Here is a 23,920-nt window from a genome sequence, read left to right as displayed (position 1 = left end):
TTGGAGATTTTCCATTTGCGTTCTGCACGCCTACACTCTCCTCTAACTGCACATATGGGGGCCAGTTATCCAGGGCACAGGTTTAATAGAGCAACCTCAAGCAATTTTGAGAGAGGCTACAAAGTCAAGTGTTGCAGCACATCCGAGCATAAACCATAACAAGTTCAGCAGTGATGCGTTTGGGGTCTAGAGGGTCAAGCAAATGAGCCTGACACAGGTTACAGAACTTCTCAGCTGTCTGCGAGGTGATGGGATGGAAGTGCAGGCCTCAAGAAAGATTGTGAAATGACAGCACGACTGGAGACGTGCAGGTCATTCATGAGAAGGTTTACAGGTTTACAAGCAGAGGTTATCAATACACTGAGGAGGTGGACATGAGCAAGAAACACTACAATAATCTCAACAGAAATAAAATAGCCAATAACAAAATAACAATCACTGTTTGTCTTTAATGTGCACAGACAGCTGTGTCCTACAGTATGTTCAGTGTGCGGGTTTAGGCGAATGCTGTTGCATTGCAGGTCTGAAGTAAAAGAAGCAGGGATAATGATGAGCAGAAACTGAGACTGAGCCTGTGTTTACCTGTAAGGTAACATTTCTGAGTCGAGCTCAGATCAGCAGCAGCACAGCGCTAAACATCAAAACATGGAGGTTCAGTCTGCCAACACATAAGAACTACAGCAGAGAAACAAGGAGATGTGATGAACTCCAGTTTATTTTTCAGGGTATTATTTTCCAAACAGATGTGGTTATAGAGTTTGATCAATGTTACTATTCACCTGCTGCTTAGAAATTACTGTAATGAATCACCTCCATCCACCTGTGTGCCACAATGAGGAACAAAGAGCCACTAGCTGGTGGAGTGTAACTATACACTGACCCAAATACAGGATTACAATTTAAAGATGAGAGTGTTTCCATTTCATGTCACTTTAAACTTCTACTTCAGGAAAGGAAAAGAGGAAAATACTGGATCTTTCACTCTTCTACATTTATTAGTTAAAGCAGAAGTAAGCGAAATGTTTGTGTTAATATAAGTCTTAAATAGTTATATCTTCCGACAGCAATCACTTATATAGAGTGTTTGGTCTGAAACACGGGTCTGTCAGTCACTCTGCTCTGCTGTAAGCCGAGGAGAAAACTTTCCTTGTATCCTACAACCTTTATCCAATGAGGAGAGAGAACGGCATAAAGGGGCGGTCCTCTCTGTGTGTGCAGCCAAGGGATGCGCGTGAATGTGGTGACGTAGGGACGAGGGCGGGGACTGCTAACTCCATCGGCTGACAAGAAGTTAGCCAAAACCACCGGATCGCTTACTTCTGCTTTAACTTTGAAGATCAAGCTTTCACATCCAAACTAAAAGACCATTGCTATGGCTACAACCTGTAGCAGCACCTACAGTCCCCACAGCATGAAGAAATGAAAATGATCTTCAAACATTAACCATACTCGGCTGCCAAATGAATACTTTTTGTTAAATTAAACACATTTCGCTGCTAATACACCCATATTTTTAGCAAAGTACAAAAATATGAATGCTTTCAGTGAAGTAATTTAATTTTTAGGTGTTGCAACCTTAATTAAAAGACCTGAACCTGTCTTCTGCTGTGAATCCTCTCACATTTATCTCCTGGTGGATACGCTGGCATCTCTCGCTATTCTCTCACTGCAGTCTCAAGGGAGGTGGGGGGGGGGGGCTCAGTCCAGTAATTTCTTTAGCGGTGGTTTATATTTATTCAGGAGTACTTGAGCTGGACTAAGCACTAGTCCACAAAACTGTTACTCGGTCCAAGATTTATCCCACAGAAACCACTGTGAGCCTCAGAGTTGGTGTACACTACATATGAGGAATGAAATCATGGCAGATTTTCCACAAAACACTGGAGAACAAAATCCCCCCACATCTCGAGCACCAGCACTTACTCACTGGTAGACCACCTCGGAGCAACCTTAGCGTGCCTGCAGAGAATTACTCCAGCAGTGTTACAGATATGCAGTGCTGTCAGAGGGATGAGTTTGATGAGTGTGCTACTGGCACTGACTCACTAAACCATTTCTAAAGGCCTCCATTCACACATAGAAAAACAAGTGCATGCATCCACTAATCTTGTTTGCCTTTTCCGCCCACACTCATCCAAGGCAAATAATGCAACATGACATGCATTGTCAGTGCACAGAATAAGTGACAAAGTTATGATGGGGCTGAGAGAGGCTCCATTGTGCCAGCCTTCCGCATGCTTCTAAGCCTCCAAACCTACTGATTGCCTGGAATAAATTATGCACAATATGTTTTGCCTGCTCCCCGAACAATAGCAAGACAAATTCCTTATTTCAGTGTCTTATGACACTGAAAGGCAAGTAATTGCTCAGTATGGCTCACTCTCCATTGGCTTTCATTACTATGATTGTGTGGCAGTGTACAAAGTGATTGCACTGTGGCACTTGGTAGCCGTGCATGTCTGCAGCAGGTATCTTTGCTATCTGGTACTGTACTGTAGGCAGGCAGAAACTCTTATTCACAGATGTTGGGTTATTTTTGGAGGGATTGTTCAACGTATCACATCCAATGTGACAGAAAAACGTTCAAACCTTGTGTTACTAATGTTATTTCACACATAACTAATTTACCTAAGTAATCTTCTCAGTACAGCACAACGTGTGTGCAGTTTGACACTACTTTTAACACAGCTCTGTGGAAGGTGTTAGATGTCAAGTTTAAATCTGTTACATGAAAAATACTTCAATACTAATGGATCTGGCTTCTCTAATGAGGACAAGTGGAATAGAAGAGTATATCTCATGAATAGAGAAGAGTTTTGTAATTTTTATGTAGAAAAAACAAATGATTATTCAAAACAGTATTTTTCTGCACCATAAGGCATGACTGGAGGGGTCTATACCGTTCACTGTTAATTTGTCACATAGCACACGTGCAGCTATGCCTGCAAATTGGATCTGGACACTTTTCAAAGTTGTAAACTAACTAATGCCAGAAGCTGCCTGCAGTATATTAATGTAAGAAGTGCACTGCATGCAATTTCCTGCTGAATATTCCAAACCTGCTCATTAACAATTCATTTAGAGACGAATTGTAACTCGGCTTCTCCTGAACATCCACCCTGCTTTGTCTGGAGCCTGCAATAAATGTGGAGAACCAAGTCTGTGCTGCTACTTTAACAATGAGGGGCGAGAGTGAATGAAACAATGGAAAGCTCTGCTTGCCAAAAAATAAATGCAGTTTCAACATAATAATGTGAAATGAGTCAGTGCATAAAGATGATGAATAGAAGGGACAGAGCGCAGCCAGTGGACGATTCCAGGAGGGGTTCAATAATCAAGCGCAGCGGCTGAGGTAATGGCACACGTCATGGTGGACGTAAAACTCACATTTGTGTGTCTGCTTTAAACTTTGTGTGTTTGTGTTCAAGAAGTAGTAAAAAACAACAACAAGCACATCTTTCAGAGTGTAAATTGGCATGATTGTTGAATAACTTCACCAATTACATCATACAGTATAGTTCTCTCCTGAGATTTATAAGAGCACATTTTTGGCTCAGTCCTTATGACAACCATCATCTCATTTTTACATTTTCGGAGGGAATTTTATTTTATTTGACACATTTTAATCCGGCATGGCTCTGTGGGACTCTCTGTGTTTCTCTGTTCACTCTTGCTTTGTCTACAGCAGCAGATTTAACAAGCTGGACCTTCTCCGGTCTCTCTCGGCACCGGTGACATTTGAGCCACCAAACAGGGAGGCCAGCGAGGGTCTGATCAAAGAGTGCGATCAGCTTGTCTTACAGAGACAATTTAATTAGATTGGTGGCAGAAAACAGGGGAACAGACAGAGATGGTGAGAGATGGAGAGAGCACTCGAATGCACCAGAGGCTTAATGAATGTGGCTTCCCCCGATACTATTGCAATGAGCACCGAGCTCAAAGTACATCCGTACATCTGACACTCTGCCTCACATGCACACACACACAAAACTCAAAACTCTACATGACAATTAACATAGTAAACAATAATCGGAGATAAAAATGAATGCTAATAACGACTGATAATAAGGACAATCTCTCCTTGTGGGCTACTGGAGGACAACAGCCTATATTAGCTTCATCTACCTAGTTAAGTTGAACAGTGAATAGTCATTCTTTAGGGAGTCCTTGACCTGATTAGCACACTTCCAGTAGGTGTGAAATGGCATTAAGCAAGCTCTCAGTGTCGGGTCAAACCAGCTGATGGGTACTTCAACCTCTGCAGTTTGTGGTGATGTAACCAATTACAGATGTGATTAGAGCAGCTCAACAAACCCAGGTAATAATGATGGTGGTGACTGGCCCAGCGCCTTCTCCAGAAGCCAGGCTCCTGCTGTATATTAGCTGTGTGAGTAATGCTGTTTGTGATCTACTGTACATTACTGCACATTAACGCTGGCAAATCTGATAAAACCTTGCAAACCTTGTGTATGTTTTGTCCAGTCTTGAATATTGTATATTCACTGAACTCCATCTATTTACTGAGCCTCTAACCTCAGAGCAGCATAAATAAAAAGCTCAGAGACAATAATCATTAATAGTATTTCATTTAAAGGGACAACGAGGAGTTTCTATTTGGTTATAAAAAAGTCTCATGTTAATGTGGATGAATCTATGCTACCCACACTTGTTAATGGGCCCACTTTCAATAAATATATCGTTTTGTCTCTATCGTTATTTTGTTATTATTAGTGGTGGCGGAAATGCTGGTCGAGCCGACCAGCGTTTCTTTACTTTCGGTTTCGCGGCGTGTCATGAGAATAACGCCGCCGAATCGCAGTTTATGGTCAGAACTACAACGATATGTGATCGTCTTTGAACCTCTGACTTTAATTCTTGATGAATGAAAACATGAGTCTGTCTTGCGCCGGTCAAAGAATTTCACGGTGCGCGTGGAGGCTCATAAATGTAGTGTGAAAACACTTCGCTTTTCCAAAACTCCTCGTTGTCCCTTTAAACATTTCTGTGAATTCCACAGAGGGAAACATGTTTTCAAAGGTTTTGGTCATTAATCAACTTTAAACAATACTAAAATGAGCCACAAGACTTCTGTCCTTCAAGCATAAAGGATGTGAGCTCCTGTAAGCAGAGATAGGGTCTCTGGTGAGAGTAAGAACAAATACAGCGGCCATTTAAAATCTGTAAAGCGTGAAAGTTTAATCACACTTTGGACTGAAATGCTTCTATTTCTTCTGTTTAATCAGTTTAAGACATTATTTGTCTATTTCACACAGAGCCATAAGTTCACTGACTGCACGAACAAAAAGCATTTTTCACATGATTTTGACATTTTGTACATAAATGGCAAATCATGAATATTAATAAGTAGATTAATGAAAATATTCAACAGTTGTGTCTCTAAAATATTTCAAACTTTGTATTTCATTAAGCCAGATTATTATCAACTAAACAGCAAATACAAAAATCTGCACTTCAGTGTTTTTAAGGACCTTTCACAGCAGGGCTAGTATAGGCAGCTGAGGAGAGATAGCATTGATTACATTTAAACATAAAACAAAATAACTATATTCAAACTTTGTTTGAATGTATGGATTTGCCGTTATTTACATTCTCTTTGTATGGGATTTAATGAGACAGAAACCAACATTAAGTAAAAGCACATGTGGGTTCCACACTGATAGGCCCCTAATGCATGGAAAATACTGTAGAGCTTGTATTACAAGGATTAATTCAATTCTTGTGCTATGATGAACAAACTACTGTATCGCTCTCGACTTCATGTTCCAGACGGCTCTGGACTAAACGATTTGAAGATTAAGAACAGCTGGAATAACAATTTGGCACTGAACTCGTACAGCGTGAAAATAAAGCATTGTTTTATGCATTTTAACTTGTAGAATAATGTTAAAGTGTCAAGAGCACATCTAACAAACACACATCTTTGTTTCTTTCTTTCTTTCTTTCACTGTCTAGCGGCTAAAGCCTCTCAGCATTGACCAGCGTTGGCATCCACGACACTGACCAACTTGGACAAACACACAGCCTAATGTGTCTGTGGAAAACAATGGTGAAAGCACACGCTCCAATTCAGACCATGTGAGGAATTCAACAATCCAACAGCCACATTGATATCCATGCACACTTCAGCACTGGTCTTTTCACTGAGCTTTTAGCTTCTGCAAAGTGCTGCTTCCTCAAGCAACTGACACAAAGTGAGTGACGCGCACCAAGCAGTTAGAGGAGAACTACTTTCCTGCAAGAATGAGACACGACTCTAAGAGAAAAAAAGTGGTAGCAAAAGGTCTAACAAAAAAAAGAAGAATCAGCAATCCAACCAGCAAGCTGACCTGCAGCTCCGAAAAATCAGACAAGAAAAAAAAAGAGCAGAGAGCTGCCTGAGATGACAGCAGCATCTGAATACAGACAAAAAAGAGCAGGAAGTCAAAGGCCAGATAACAAGATCCTCCACAGAAAAAGAACTGCTTTAATTTTAATATCTGTTAGGTGATAGAAATAAGCATTCATGTTGACTTCTGACCACGTTTTGGCTGATTTAATACTGGTGAATAAAAAAAACAGGACAGTGCCTGAAGAATTAAAGGGGAATTATAAATACAATGTCTGCTGAGATCTAACAAACACTCCAGCTGCATTTACAGCTAATTTTCTCATTGAGTGAGTCAGCCTTTGGAAACTCGTTGAATCTGAATCTCTATGGCTTGTAGACTAGAATGAAAGAATCCCAGTTTGTTTGCAGCTATTATAAATGTAGAAATGTTAAAGTGTAAGTTTAGGGAGGTTAACTGTATTTATTCCACAGCATGTCTCAAGGCTAGTGTCAAAGCCAGCAGGAACAATTTCTAAACACTTTGTCTGTGCTGCACTAATTGAATGAGGGTTAAAGCTCTGGCATCCATACACAATTGTGTCATTGTGCAGCTGTGAGGACTTTGAAATGAGCACACAGGTCGCCATGCAGTTCAAACACATCACAATACCCCATTATTTTCCTATGTGCAGTCATAGAAAACATAACAGAGGTGAAGATGAACCTGACAACCGCTCAGTGCTGGTCACCTCTGTGGGAGGCAAATAGAATATACTAATAATACTGAGGGTAATAACAATAATTACCACGACAACAAGAAGCAGGCCCTTCTGTGATAATTACAGTCCAATCCCAAATACACTAAACTAAACCAAACTAAACTAGGGTGATCATGATGATACTTCCTGATCATCATCAGCATAGGGAAGGTGATAATATAATAAATAATATAGATTAAAAAAAATATATAGGATATATAAAAATATAGATAAAAAAAAAAAAAGATATTCTTACTGCTGTGTGTCAGTACAACCTCCCAGAGCTCTAGGCACGGCGGTGGGCTGTGAGCTCTGTTCCACTGTAATGACGTTAACCACGTAATCATGAGTCATGTTGTCATCCTCAGGTTGTGGCAAATGTTTTGACACATCGTAGGATCTGCCCTGTAATCAAAGGAGGTGTCAGATTTCTTGCTTCCGAAGATGACATTGACTTTCTTTTGTGTCTTCGCTGTGCACCAGTGTCTGTTTGTTTCAATGGTGAATGGAGAACCACCACACCACGGCAAGCAATGTTCATTTTGGCCGACCGTTTGGCAGAAATGCGTCCTAGTTTCAGTCGATGCATTTTCAGGCTACATTATGTCACCTTGTTTGTGGACAATTACCACAGTTACAGGTGTGTCTCACAAGGTGTCCGTGTCACTCTGCTTTAAGTGGCACAGCCTGACTCACTTCGGTAAATCCAGTTAGCATTTCCAAATAGAACTGCTCTCTCTGATCTAATCTAGCACGGTCCTTCCTGCCAACTTTGTATTACCGCACCTGTTCACTAAAACACAGTTCAGGGTCTGGGTTTGGTTTGAGAGGTAACATTATGTTGTTGCATTGCAGCAATACTCTTATTCGTCTTTAGCAAATATGTACAGGACAAAATGGAGTTGTGTAGGCCATCGACATTGATCTTGAAGCTTCATCTCTTCTCCTGACACAGGGTTCCTACAGCTTAAGCCAAGTTAAATTAAAAAAAAAAAAACATCACCACATACATAGGGTTAGGGACAATTTTACCCACTTTCCTATGTGGTCCAAGGTAAAGCGACTGCTACATGAATAATTGGGGGGGAGGGGGCTATGAGTGAGTGAGTGACATCATTTAACAGCTGTGTAGTTGTGGAGAGGAGATGATAAACTAAAAAGGACACGTTTGCTCGTTCGTATGTTTCCATTCAAAGTGATTCAAATAACTGGGAAATGCGCATTAAAAGAAATTTGAGTCCTGTGTGTTTCCATTAAAAGTACGGACTTTGGTGAAAACTACAAACTCGCATGAGTTTTCCACAGCTGTCCTTTCAAAATAAATGCATAAAAAGTCAGGAAAAAAAAAAAAACTGACTCAGGAGCTGGTGGCGGTGAGAGATTTAGCGGTGACGGCCGCCACTAACTTCTCTATGTCGAAATGTTACCAATTATTTTGAGATTTAAGACTAATTACAATCATAAAATCCCACTTACCAAGTGTTAACAATTTTAAGACATTTGAAAAATTGATTTAAGACATTTTAATGCCAATTAAGGCCTTGTTTTTAGATTAATGAATTCAATGCCTTTTAAGACTTTTTAAGGATCCGTAAGAACCCTGTGACAGTTGACTGATAGTTACCTACATTAGCTTACCTTTCTATAAATGTTGGTGTGCTGTCTGCATGTCTTCATAGTCTGCTTCATATCCTCTATGGGTGGTGGGTGTATTTATATAGTCTGTAAATCTGTTTCTCACCTAAAAATATTAACATCAAATCACATTACTGACGGATGCGTTCCATTTTCCACATGGCGTGTACATGCAGTGCTACACTATACAGTAGCCTAGGAGACAGACTGTAAATACGTCGCAGGGAAACCAAAGACAAAACTTCAAACCTCTTTTCAGTTCAGTTCTTCTCTTCGAAAAAACCAACAGTCTATCGAGCAACTGCAGAGTCTCAGAATAGACGCAGGTGCTCACACAAAAATATAAAAAACGTACACACACACGCACACACAGCTGCTGAGCATTTTCAGGTGCGGACGAGCCAATGTCTGCGTTATACACAGAACCAAGATAGGACGAGTGGAGCTTTCCAGGTAGGCAGTAAATTATTCCCTCGACAGACATAACCATCTACAAGATGTTTGTTCACCTGCGTTAGTTTCCTTCTGTCTCATAATAGCACTCAAACAACAATAGTGGAACCTGACAAAACAGTGTCCACTTAAAAAAAAAAAAAAAAAGCACACACACTTCTCACGTACAGACAGACAAAGACACCGAGCCAATTTCCTGGTACTAATCTCAAGATAGCAGAGACTTTTTTCTTTCCATTGGAGTCTGAAAGGTGCATGAAAAAAAAACGACAAGGGGATATCCTGTTTATGACAATCTGATTTCCTGGTTCTGTCTGGTTGTTCAGCAAGTGTGGATTCTCTTTCTGGGAGCACAGACGGGGGCCAAGGGGGAGCGAAGTAATGGGAGATCTGAGCGTCCAGATTCCATTTGTATCTTTCAGTCTTATCAGGAATCCCGAGAGAAAACACAACAACTGATTTGTCCAAATAAAACACCACAGTGACCCGTCCCGCACACGTCGTATCAAAGGCTGCGATCGAATGGCATGCATCGTGGCCACAATAATCAGACTTGAAAAATGACACGGCCATAATGACAATGTTTCATCAGGTCTGTCAAGAGGTGGTGAGAGGGTAGAATTTACTCCACAAATAATGTCACTCAGTGTGGTCTTGTATCCTTCTGGTTCAGGCTCAATCTGCAAATGTCAATGAGTCAGTAGCTATGTTTACATGATGCTTGAAAAAAACGAATTATTGCCTAAAAGGGATATTCCGGTGTAAGTTTAACCCATGGTCCAACGCACCGTCACACCGAGTTAGACCCCCCCTCGAGAGATGGAAGTCTGCTAACCGCTAGCTTCTGTTGTAGCAACTTTAGCAATGACCGCACCATAACACTAACTGATCAAAAAGCCACTTATAGCCACAAATAATGCCCAGAACAGCACCAAACTTCATCAACAGTACAAACAGGGTCCCACCACATAATACGAGGCATCAAACATCTGTTAGCTTAGCCTGGTTTCTATTGAAAGGAGACGAAAACAACTCACCCACTCTGCTCCAGTTATAGCTAACGTTATGCAGCAACTTTCCGCGTCCAGCAGAGAGTCCAGGCACTGACAACACACGTCCGAGGCCGACAGGCAGCACAAACATCTGGTTTCAGCGGCCACTGGAAGTTACAGGCAGTGACCACAGTTTGACCACTTGATTCCCCCAGGTCCAGCATTTAGACTCCTCTGCATCTCTCCCTCTTTCACTTGTCTCCTCAATTTCCAGCACATAGACTCCACCGCAGCACTCCCTCTTTCACTTTTCTCCTCCATTTCCTTCAGCTTGTCTTCAGTAGACTCAGTCTCAAACTGATAGGGGCGCCCATCGGAATTAAACCAGTCGTCGTTGTTGTCAAACTACATAAATTCCCTTCTGTCATGTCTGCTTCGCTATGCAGTCTCTTCCGGCAACGAACGTCGTCCTGATCTCGCATGTGACTCGCATTGTTTACGTGATTCTCTCCCGCAAAGTAAAGTTGATAAAGTTAGAAATAAAGTCAGAAATGCCCAATTCCGTTCATTCCCCTGTGAACACTTGACAACAACTTTTATAAACTGATAGGAAAGATACATAGGAACTTGTATGGAGTAATACATCTTCATCCTTGAGCTGCGGGACTCTACTTCACTCGGTAATCAGCTCCACGCCAGCTGACTACCTGTAACCATGGCAGTAACAGCAGACGTCACAGAAGGGACAACACGGCTGAGTTTATGGACGTACTGAGTGACTGAGTGATGATGAGGTTACACCATAGTTTGGTGAATCTAATGACGGACATTTGTTTCCCACTGGATGTTGCTCTTTCAAAAATGATTTTGACATCTATTATCAAAAAGCATTTACAGAGGATCAGCTAGGCTACTGTATTTCCTCTATTGTAACTGTGGCCTATATTTACCTTTACCTTTACCTACAAAACCTAACAGGCCTTTATTTGAGGTACTTTTTTAAAATAGGCACAGGCAGGTCTTTATTTCTACTTTCCATATGTATATTTTTTAGCATGAAGCACATGATTTTCTCCCATTTGCCCTGTTTAAGTTTAAGTGCATTTCATGTTAACACAAATTGAAATGTATTTTCAAATTAAGCTTTTAGTGGACAGAAAAGCAATCTGACTCTGGAACAAAAGTGAACAATGATGATAATTAAAGAATGTGGATTTAAATGAACAAATACAAAATATTTTTGCTGGTGCTGAACATATTGGCACCTTCCATGTGTTTGTATGGGGAGAGGATAAGACACAAGGTCAGATTAGGAAAGACACTCTGCCCTGGACTTATTGGTTGCTGTGGTGGGTTTTCCTTATTTTCATTGTTACACTGCAATGCATGCACGTGTTTTGTGTTTGTGTGCGTACATGTGTTTCCAGCACACATCCTAACAGGAGGGAAATCAGACCTTCTGCAGAGACGCCAGCAGAGCACAGGACTTAATGAAAAACAAACATATTCAGCATGAGCCACAAGAACCCACAACATTTACCCTGATTAAATAAGCATGAGGAGCAGAGATACAGCCTGTCAGCCTGGCTTTTTTCATGTTAATTACGCAGTAAGCAGAGCAGGCAGAGTGGCCCTTTAATGGGTGCAGAAAGAAGTAAACCAACAGTGTTTGTGTTGCTGTGTTACTAAATCAAAGCGCTGATTTCTTTGTGTAACGGTATAGAAAAAATATTCCAGACATACACGTCAGCTGGCAGGTTGTCTGTTGTGTTCAAAAGAATACGAATGAAAGAATTTCAGTGTAAGGCAAAAAAAAAAAAAAGCAAGGTAACATGCACACTAGCCATGTGGTGACAACCTGAATAAGCAAAGCACACTGCGAAACAAGATGAAGTGCAGACGGTACTGATCAAATGAGAACAAACAACAAGGAGGGAAATAATGTTGTGCTGAAAATGATCTCAGCCCGAGCAGCATTGTGGGGTGGATTTCGCCCTTTGAAGCTGCCCTTGTTGGCTTAAATAATTACACCTAATTGCTGACAGATGTAAAGGCAAATGAACCATTTGCTTAAACAAGCAGAGGGATTGCTTACGGTGACTGCACTGGGTCAGAGCTTTTATTGGATTCTGCCATTCAGTATTACTAAAGAAAATTCACTTTCTGCCTAATGGGCCAATTGGTTTAGCTGTCTACAACCGAATATTCACCCATTATCAAAGAAATCCTCTCATGACTGGGTATAATAAGTTGTCCATGAGCAGCAAGACAGAATGCATTCACATGAAGAAAAAAATCATTATTTAACTGAAAGAGGTCATAATATCTACTAACACAAGTATCTAATGATGTGAAGCTGAGCCGTTTTAAATCCATTTACGATATGAGACAGTGGCAATACAGAGTAACCCCAATCACAATGTTATCAATTTCTGTAAGAAAAAAAACAAAAAAAACTAGGGCAATGGCATGACTGGAAAAAAAGAAAAGATAGATAGACGAGTGGTGTCCACTGCTTTTTTGCTTGTTTGTTTTCTTGTTATTATTATATGTTTCATCATCTTTAATTTTTTGAAATAGAGTATAATATTGGTGTTGATAGTAAGCCAATGCAATTATAACAATAGAGAGGGGCAAGTAGCCTACTATAAGTTTTTCTTCATCCTGCTCCTTTTCATTTATGGTGACTATGTGTACATTATGTAAATATGTGCAACCATGTGTAGTATGTAAACCATGAATGGAATAAATAATAATAAATAAATAAAAAAGAAATGAAATGACTGTGGAATGGCAATTTCATGTCACTTTATTCTTTAATTATTAAAGAAAAACACATCATTCTATTAACACATGCATGACACTGAAGATTATATAACAATGTGACTTGTTTCTTTACACAATTTGTTTTTATGTATGCTTTTTTTAATATACTATAACCATGTGTACACCTGCCTGTAGAATAAATGCAATTGTGCACAGAAGCTGGGCACTGTAAAGGACTGTCTTGATATGAGGAAAATATTCTCCTCTCCTCCAATAAATGTGCCTAATGCTGTTTTGAGCAACAGGCCTGGTGTAATTGTCTTTAGATGCTTTGCAGGACCATGTTTGAGGAGAGAGCCTGGAACAGTCCACTGGTGCCAATTATTGCCTCGCCATTAGATGAGTCTGTGTGAAGATGCTGCTGAGCATCCCGTAACAGTGAATATATTCTGGTCCAGTTTATTGCAGTTATTTTGTTATCTACAAATTGACAAATTGTCCCCGAGGTGGTAGCTGATAACTTGAGAGCACCATTACTCTCAAGACATATCAATTTAACATAAATAACTTCAAATGAAACTAAATCGGCCATCTGTAATGATTTACATTCCTTACTAATGCACTCAACCATCCATAACATGAGCTGGCACCGCTACGATAAAACAAATCTCTCACAAAGTGCCGTGTCGGATGTATCAACAAAAACATATGCGCAATAAAGTACAATAAATCCCACGCCGCTTCATCCTTCATCCTGCAATGTACTGAATTACACTGGAGTCAAACATGTTCAAGAAATATGTGTGTTGTGCCATGTTTGTGACGAGATTTAAGAGACAGCCAGCAGCACTGGCACTGCCACATGCATGCCAAACACACACAACATGGAAGAGCTACTACCCACAATGCCGCCTATGTTCGGTTAATTACAAACTGACAACCTGTGCACAAACTGAATGAAAATGCTGCAGAATTTGGAGGAAGTGAAGCACTGGAGATTGGAATACTCCAGTAAAGGCTTTTAGGAGCTGGAGGGAGGACGATAAAGAGCAGGAAACCAGTGGCAACAAAGAAAACTACGTAACCTCCACTTACATGCTTATTACCAAGATTTAACTGCAACAAACCTTTTGTCTGCAATGCATCATGGAAATTACAACAATTTTCAAGTCTCTATTTATGTAATGTGTTTATTAGATGGTAAGGGATTTCTTCATTCCTATGGATTCAAACCAGAGCCTTGTTTGATCATTCTGGAGCTGTTTCATTGCCAGAGGGTTAAGCACTGATCTGGGTTAAACTAGTGGTGGTCACTATTGCCGGAGGCTTCAAGGACATCTGAACATGAAGACAGAGTATTACCAACAAACAGCCCACTACATCTATTGAGGTACCAAGTGGGCTGCTTGTGCTGTAGCTATATAAAACATATATACAATAAACCACAACATATAGGTTTAGACATACAGTATAATTATCAAGTGTAACCTCCCACGGCATCTGCACACCATGCAAATCCACTATTCCTAATATAATGCACTGCATCTCAATATTAATATTCATAAATGTCAGTGTCTTCAATTGCAGCAGCCAATGGCATTCAAGACCATAACTTATACAAGCGTATACTCTGCACAAGAGGATGGTGGGCACTTTCTGAAAGAATAGCCAAAGCTGTTTAAAGCACTTTCGTGTGAAAACTGCTGGGAAGTGTTTCTGTTCTTCAGCATCCGAGATGCCATAAAGTTGAATCAACACCTCTCTCTCTCAGTTTCATGACAAACGGAAAATCAGAACCACCCTGAGGGAGAATTTATTACACGATTGTTTTGTTACATTGCAGCAGTCGTACCTAATAAATTGTCAGCTAGGGTGTTCACTGAATCCAAGACATAAGAAAAACTAAGAGGGTCTGAAAAATGAACCTTTCAACCAGCGGAACAGTTTGATGAAGAATGTGTAATACCTCAGATACAGTACATTGATACAAAACATCAGCTGCTTCTCGAAGAGTACTGTAGGTAAAACGGGTGTTTTTGAGTCTTCTCATGACTTTAACAGTCCATTTTCTGTCCATTGCTGTTTTAAAAAAACTTTGTTTTTTGTTTTTTCTGTGCGCACTAGAGCCAGAACAACTACCGCAGAAGGAAAAACGGCCCTCTCTGGGGAATTGGGCAGAAGGGAAACAGAAATGCTTGATTTTGCTCAGGCTGTGGTTTTGTAGCAACAGCTCTTACTCTCTCTTATTTCTCTCTTTTCCCCTCCACCTCTATGATTCACAGCAGAAAATTGACTCAGGGAGGGAGTGAATGCTGGGTGATGCTGAAGCCTTCCTGTCCTCAATGTGCTTCTCTCCTGCTCGCTGCCAGAACTACTGCTGCCGGGCACTAAAGCAGAGGTTTTCACAAGGAGAAACTTCCTGCAGTTAGTTTAGTTTTTTTTTTTTATTAATGGCATCTGAACAACGCTGGACTACTGCGTCTTCATGGCTAGACGACTGGTGGCATCTGGGATCACAGTGAAATGTGCAGAGGTGTTGAAATGTGAGTTTATGGGCATGTCCATAGTGCACATGCAGAAATAGGACTATGGTTAAACCCCCATGGCTTTACATTCACCGCTACCATTCCTCCACTCTCCAGACCAATGACGTGATGTTTCTTTTAGGACACCATGGCTTCAGACAGAATGGTGCAGGTTGCTTAGCAACTGGGTACAGAAAGAAGATCATTAAATTGCTCTGATACTCATTCAGTCCTTCGCTATGTATCTGAGAACTTGTTGCTCCGACCGGCAGTGAATAAAAATCTTCCCTCAGATGAACTTGGGTGTCTCAGGAGCGGTGCAGAATAGAGAAGGCAGTGGTGGTAGGCTACGCCAGGACATTCAAAACATTCATGCAGCAAGAATATTAAAAGGAAATGTCAAATGAGTGACTAACTGGGTTTCAGGCAACGAGGGGGCTGCAGAAGCCCACTTTCTAACTCTTGTCCAAACATGTTTTTTATTTATTCACCATCCCAAACTGTTCCAGATAATGTCAACACCTCAGACATTTTCTCTTGCTTATTATAGGTTGCTATAGAGCACATCATCTGCCTTTGTGCTTTCACCCAATGCTCAGTCAAAACATACAAACAGTATATAGCTTTACCATTAAAAACAAACATGAACATTATTTTTCAACCAATCAGGCTTGTCATACTCTAAACTAAAGTATGTGCAACATCTGTCAAATTCACATAATATCACAAAATTGTGGGGTTTTACACCTTGTAGTGGCCTTTTATTGTGTTAAGCTCAAGGTTCACCAGTGCAATAACCATACTGTGCAATCAGCATTGTTGAGATGACACACCTATCATTTGGATGGATTATCTTGGCAAAGAAGAAGTGCCTATTGGTTGAAATTAAATCCGAGTGAAAAAGCCTATTGAGTATTTAAAAAAGTGTCAGATCTGTTATTTCAACTAATGTAGAATGGCATTAACCCTGTAAAACCCAAATATAGAAAAACGCCCAAAAAATTTTTTTTCAACCATTCAGATGTTGTTGTAGGAGGCCTTTGGGGCTGAAAATGGAGTGTTTTCAAAAATTTTATGTTTTAGTAAGGTTTTACGGAAATGTTGTAATATTGCAACGTTGGGCTTAATGGGGAGCAGAATCTCCTGTATTTCCACTCATTGTCTGAACAGCAATACAGAACTAAGGATTCATTTGCAGGGTTTTGCTTTTCCCAAGCCAGTATATAACATGAATAATAATCTCAGTCATGTTGTTATGAAGAGTCATTTATTCCAACAAGAAGAACTTTGACATTTATTTATATTATTTACAGTGATAGTCCCAGAAGCAGTTCTTGTCCTCTGAAAAACAGAGGCAGACATCTAACCCAGTCTCACAGCATCACACTTGCTTTGGGTATTAGTATACCTTTTTGAATGATGTACTCATTCATATTTGTTGCCAGAGCTTCAACCATGTCTTCTGACACAAACTTTTGGAAGTATTGCAGTGGTGTGAGGAGGGAGTTGACATCATCAGTGAGAGCTGGACCAGAAAAATCAGTATTGGGACTGATAAAATCTTTTTTTTTTTGCCTGCGACATCTGTCACGGGGCATGATGTGTTTGTTTGATTGGGGCTCAATGTCCACATTGGCTGGGCAATCAGTAGGTTCTTGGTTTTCTTTGTCCACACAGGCATCGCTATCGGATTCTTCGTCACTTGCATCAGTGTCGTCGAAATCCATGTCCACATGTCCCATGTCCTCTCTCCGTTTTGGACGATGGCAATTAGCTACATCCTGCACGCTGTACCGATGATCTCGCCTTGCTGGTGGCATTCTGAAATGGAAAAATTAAAATTTAAACAAATGTATATACAAATAGCACACATGCTTACTAGATTCTAGATGGCCAACAGGAAAGATGGGGTGGTGGGGAGACTGATTTCATTATGAAGTGTTTACAAATTGCACTGAAGTAGCCTGTTCACACATTTCACTGGTCACACAATACTGACCTATTGACCTATTGGAGACTGTGATTATCATCGTAATAGGAAATGCATGTAGCCTCCATCTTACAACCACACCTTACATCCATGAACATTAACACCTGTTCCAGGACAATGCCACAGATGCACCAGGAGCATCCCTGCTTTGACTATGAATTGCTAAGAACATTTTCTTATCAATAGAGACTAAGACAAAGAACAGACATACACAAACTGAATTTCTTTGTAAGAAAGTCCTGCATTCTGTGATAAGGAGAAAATACTGAGTGTTGAAGGTGGTTAGAAATTAAGTAAATTAAAATGTTTAAATATGGCAATATATCTTTGCTCTTTAGTTTCTAATACAATAAAAATATGTAAACATGTAATCCAATATAAGGCTGAAGGCTAGAATGTGTAAATCATGTGTAGTTTAAAGTTATATTGTGAAAATTTCAATTGAAGTTCCTCTCAAAAACAGGGTTGTTTTGGCTACCACTCTGACCCAGCGTTGTAATATTGCAACAATTATAAAACAAGCTCTAAATAAAATGTAGGGCATATTTTCCACAAAAACTATATACGTTCATGTTCTAGACATTGTAATAAACACAAAAAAAAATATTCAAAGCATTTTACTTACTTGAATTAGATGAATCCAGTCCAGTGAATCGAAGGGATGTTGCTCGATCAAAAGATTGGAGGTTGTGTGACTTCTTGACCTGAGGGCGGGCCTTATATACAAATGTTGGATCCAATCGCAATGTGAGAACAAACTATAGGACCCAATGATCATGTTAATATGGTTGAACCAAAAAAAAAAAAAAAAATTAGACGTGTTTTGGGGATAACCAAAATTGTTGTAATTCTGCAACACTGGGTCTTACAGGGTTAAAGTACTTTTATTGCATGAGGATACAATTTTCATATATTTATATATATTTTCATAAGCTACATCTACTGTATGAGCATCATAAATACTGTACCAATACTCTCAAGGTCATTTAAGGTGAAAGTGAAATTATAGCTGTAGCCTATGCCATAAATGGAGCTCTGTATATATAGTTCTTAACATAAGGAAACTGCTTTGTACAAACACAACTTACCTCACCTCAGTTAACATTAAGTCAAATCAGTGGAGCACACAGTGTTTGTTCAGGCAGAGCTGTATTTCCTGGCTGCTGCTCACCAGAGAGTCGACACCTGCACTATTTATAGCCTGTGGACATTAAAGCTAATAATGTAACGAGAGACCACAGACTTGCCCCCTCCACTGGTAATTAGAAACCCGGTAAAAGCTCACCATCTCCACAATGAAAGAGAAAGACAGGGCCAGAAAAGACACCGGGGATGAGCCAGAATACACTTCCGCACCTCCTCAGCTAGTGTCACGTTACAGATCTGTTATGAGTCAAGTGAAATCCACCTAGGTTCTTGGATTAAGAGCTGTTGCTATGCTGTAGCTAAAGCTTGTGTGATGATTCATTTAAGTTCTCAACTGACTGATGCAGCCTATTGTTGCACTTAGGCCTACTGTAAGCCACGTGTGAAGAATACTTGGCGAGGTGTTTATGACAAGCAGCTCTGCTATTTGCTAGAGCCTATAGTCTGCAATAAAAAGAAGAACAAATTAAGACCATGCAGATTAAGTTGACACTAGTGATGCCACCTAATGACTTCCCTTTAAGATTTGCATAATGTCAATTAAAGGGATAGTTCACCCTAGAATGATATTTCGCTCATTATCTACTCACCCTCATGTTGACTAAGGGCTGGAAGAATTTCCAGAGTCCGCTTAAAATATAGACTTATTTAATTTTTTTCGGGACAATTACGCAATTTGGGGCTTCAGCACAAGACGGACATTACATACGAGCAGCATGGAGGTATTTGGATGTTTTTTTGTGTGTGTTTTTTTACGAAGAGCTCTGGTGTCCCTTTGCAACCGTTATATGGACATGCACTGCTACGCCAAGACCCCCTGTAACTCAGAGAAGAGACGGTGGACTCTGAGAATTCTTCCAGCCCTTAGTCAACATGAGGGTGAGTAGATAATGAGCGAAATATCATTCTAGGGTGAACTATCCCTTTAACAGGTTGGGTTTGGATGCATATTGACCCCCATGCAGAGTTAAGATGCTCTTTTAACATATTGTTTTGTAAGTTTTTTTGGGGTTTTTTTTGTATTATTGTTTATCATCAGCTATTATTGTTTAATTAGCTGCTGGACATTTGAATTTCCCCTTGAGGTTAAATAGTGTCTGTCTGTTTATAGAGATACACATTTGGGATAATACAAAACTGAAACATAAGTTCATGCAGCTGCCAACTATCATTTGAATCATATCAATGATGGAGGTAAAAACAAAAAAAACAATTATGACCTTTATTCTGTGGTGTAGAGTGAACAGTGTGATTTCAGACACCCCTTAATTAGTCTGCATATTCATGATAACACACATAATAACACATAATCACAGTATGCCATTACAGTAGCATGGTTTAGTCTTCCATTCAAGTCTTTAGAGTAGACACCCCCACACAAACACACACTGTGCAGTCACGTGCTGATATGCCCATAGACTGTATATAAAAAGGGACAGATTCTTAATTTAACGCCTGGCTTAAAGTCTGGCACTGAGATCAGAGGTCAAATCTAACTACTGTATGCATGTACCACTGTTTTAGCACTTAGCTGCCTGTAGCATTTAACTTTTTAACTGTGTGTGACTCCTGTCTGACTTGTTAGAAGAAATACAAAGCCTTTATTATCCTGTGCAAAGTTAGAAGTGCTTCTACTGATTGGTGCATTGGTTACAAGTACACATCAAGTGCACTTGAACACACATGCACAGAGAGGTTCGCCAGAAGAACAATTTTTTATTTTTTATTCCATCAATTAACCTCACAGAGCTACTTTAATTAAATTCTATTCTGGACTGGCTGCGTTAAAAGTCTTTTAAATTATCATCCTCCTGCTGTACTCTTTATACTTCATCATCCCTTTATCAACTACATTAGAAATTGCACGTTTACTTTCTCACCAACCATCCTGTGTGTACGCATGAAAAATCTCATTATCAATTAAGCAAGCTGTGAAAATATAATACATGAACATTGTCACTGATAGGTTACCTACAACAAAGGTGTAATTAAAAAAAAACTACTTTCTGGGGGGGGGAAAAACACCTGTCTGACTATGATCCAGATGTATTGTACCAGTGCAGTACTGAGGCGTCCACAAAGAGGCAATAATAGCAGTTATTGCAAGCATGTGGTGATCAAGGACTGATGATAACATGCTTCATCTTTTGTCTTGAGATGGGTCCAGAGCCATGAGGAGCATGCATCAGTTTGTAACAGCTCAGCTAAAGAGCCACTTTAAAGGGATAGTTCACCCAAAATTCAAATTGCACTCATTATCTACTCACCCTCATGTGGACTAAGGGCTGGGAGAAGTTTCAGAGTCCTCCGTGGCTTCTCTGAGTTACAGGGGGTCTCGGCGTAGCAGTGCATGTCCATATAATGGTTGCAAATGGATACCAACTGTCTTCGTAACAAAAAGACACACCAAAAAACATCCAAATACCTCCATGCTGCTCGTATGTAATGTCCGTCTTGTATTGAAGCCCCGAAATGCAAAATGTGACCTGATCCAGCAAAATGAGTCGCAGTGACCCAAATTTCAAAATTGAGATTTTGGTATCAATGGAAAGAGGAGAAAATAAGCTTTAAAATGATACCCTAGTCAAAGTCATACATTGGATAGTTTTTAAGATATGGCGATTTTAATGATGGTCTTCCACTCACTGCTTTCGATTGAAAACCTGAGAAAAATGCGTTCAAACTATTTAGAACGTCTCTGGTTTAAAGCCCTCCGTGAATCTGGCGTCTGTTCCTTACCATGTGATTACACGTACCTTGTAGAGGCACCGTTCAATGACCCTCGGAAAGCAGAATGTATCTATTCAGATGCTGTTTACAGCTCGTCTCTATCATAAACGGTTCAGAAGATATTTCATGTTTAGTAAAACATCTGCAAGCGTTAGCATGCTACGTTCGGTTTAGCATCGATGCTAACGTTCGGTTTAGCATCGCTGCTACCGCTCAGCTGAGCATCTGGCCCCGTACTACGTGATTTCACGTGGCTACCCTTGTTGTCATAAATGCACCATTCAAGGACCCTCGGAAAGCGGAGAATCTGACGATTCAGATGCAGTTTACAGCTCGTCTCTATCAGGTTCAGAAGTTATTTAGCCTCATGTTGTGCTCCTCTCTAGAGGGTTAAAAGTTGTAAGTCAACTTTAATCGTCATTTACGTGCCTTTCCTCAATTATCTGGACTATGAAACTTTGGGAGATTGTTTTTGAATGTCATTTCTTTGAAATTAGCAAAAAAAAATTTTTTTGAGTTTTTATTGATTTTCCACGTTATCAGCTGATTATCTAAAAATAGAACGTTGCGACTTCCGACTCATTTCGCCAGAGCGGGTCACAAATTGTTCCGAAAAAAATTAAATAAGTCTATATTTCAAGCTTGTTTGTAGCGGAAGCTCCTCTTCCTGGTTCGTCCAATTTGGACTAGACTTATTAGATAGACTTATTTAATTTTTTTCGGAACAATTTCACATTTCGGGGCTTCAATACAAGACGGACATTACATACGAGCAGCATGGAGGTATTTGGATGTTTTTTGGTGTGTCTTTTTGTTACGAAGACAGTTGGTATCCATTTGCAACCGTTATATGGACATGCACTGCTAACGTTACACCAAGACCCCCTGTAACTCAGAGAAGCCACAGATAACTCTGAAACTTCTCCCAGTCCTTAGTCGACATGAGGGTGAGTAGATAATGAGTGCAATTTGAATTTTGGGTGAACTATCCCTTTAAGTGACAACCTCCTCAATTAATCAGCATAGACATGTGTTTGTGAAACAGTGTCATAGACAGAGCCGAGTTTGTTGGCCACACGTGATGTTTCCTACACATGGTCATTAGCGCCTCATCCCAACTGCTCCAAGCTTAGAGAAATATGGTAATGCTCACTGTGAAGCCGCTGCTGTACTGTACTTGAACTGAAAGGTGCAAGGAACATTGCAACGGGAGAGAGGATTGCAAGCCTCTGATTCACACTCAAATGTATTTATTATGAACTATTATTCTGACCTTACTGATCTCCCCTCGTTAGCTCTAAAGATCTGAGCGGCATCAAAACCGTCTTCTTCTGTTGGCGAAAAGAAATCCCTCTTCACACATGGGAATTAAGTTCCCCATCCCACACAACTTCCACGTGTTTCATATCATACCAGCTGCTCTGACCCCTTGTGTCCCGACTGTTCAAAAAGGGCAAAGTAATAGAAAATAAACAGATTCTTTTAAAAATGATACACAAAACATCCTTGGACTTACTTACAGCTTTTCCACATAATAGCCTCAGTTAACCATCATTAAACACCATCTCAGGCACCAAAGGAAAATGTCTATACAGTTATACAGTATATTTCCACATATATGCTGTAATCATCTTGTAAATTATAGTCTGCAGTTCTTCGTGTATAATTACCTGATGAGCCAAAATATGACCACCTGCTCAATGTGCTGTTGGTGTCTGTGCCGCCAATAAGTAACTCTGACCTGCCAATGTTAAGACCTGTTCCAGCACATCCTCAAAACCCAGTCTGCCTCTCCTGTTGTTGTCCCTCTCCTGTGAATACAATATCTCAATAACACCTTGAGGAAATTTCTTCAATTTTGATACAAACCTCGAAAAGTCGGTCACAAATAGGATTCAATGATGAAGTCATGACATTTTATAACCAAAATGTCAGAATACATGCTTCACTTTGACATTAATGTTCTGCAAAAACCCTTCTAGTCGTTATTTGGAGCCATCATTTTGAACAGTATGATTGATTGTGACCATATTTCACATATAGTCAGACCCTGAACTGGCAGAACTAATATAAGACGCTCACCTTGGAGTGATTGTGTGTAGATGTTTTTTGTGGTGCATCTTTAAAAGTGCCTGTGAAGCATAATTGAATCTAGACAAACATGCGAGCATCTCCAGGAAATGAAAGTGTGAAAGGATCTGCACAAGCACCAAGGATGGATCTCTGCAGGGGCCAAGCCGGCACCAGCCCAGAAACCCTGTGGGCTGGTGGGCATCCAAAGTCTCTTATTTCTCCAGATATATTCTGTTGTTCCAGGTTCTTTTATACTAAGTATTTAGATTTTGCTTAATCATAATAAAAAATAAAGGCTGTGCAAACTTAGGCAACTATACACCCACATATAAACCAGTGATTCAGTGAGATCTTTTCTTTTGGTGACAGAGTCAGGACTGTGTGACAGCAATCTAAATCAGGAAATCTGGAGCACAACTGCTGTTTGCCTGCAGAGCCCAGCGTTTTATTGTTTTAATAAAGTTTAATTGATTACCATCAGGTTCTTGAAAACAGTTCAACAGAATCACTGCACAGCAGCTGTT

General features: G+C 40.1%; 1 protein-coding gene across 4 annotated transcripts in view; it reads right to left on the bottom strand.

The window, feature by feature from the left end:
* The window catches only part of auts2a (activator of transcription and developmental regulator AUTS2 a), a 326,493-nt gene that overhangs the window by 244,479 nt on the left and 58,094 nt on the right, over positions 1 to 23,920 (bottom strand). The window lies entirely within an intron of this gene.

Source organism: Trachurus japonicus, chromosome 14 (genome assembly GCF_045865225.1).
Source record: "Trachurus japonicus isolate A0001 chromosome 14, Traja_1.0".
Classification (NCBI taxonomy): domain Eukaryota; kingdom Metazoa; phylum Chordata; class Actinopteri; order Carangiformes; family Carangidae; genus Trachurus; species Trachurus japonicus.
Note: the sequence above shows the minus strand (reverse complement) of the source record. Positions and strands in the feature narration are given on the sequence as shown.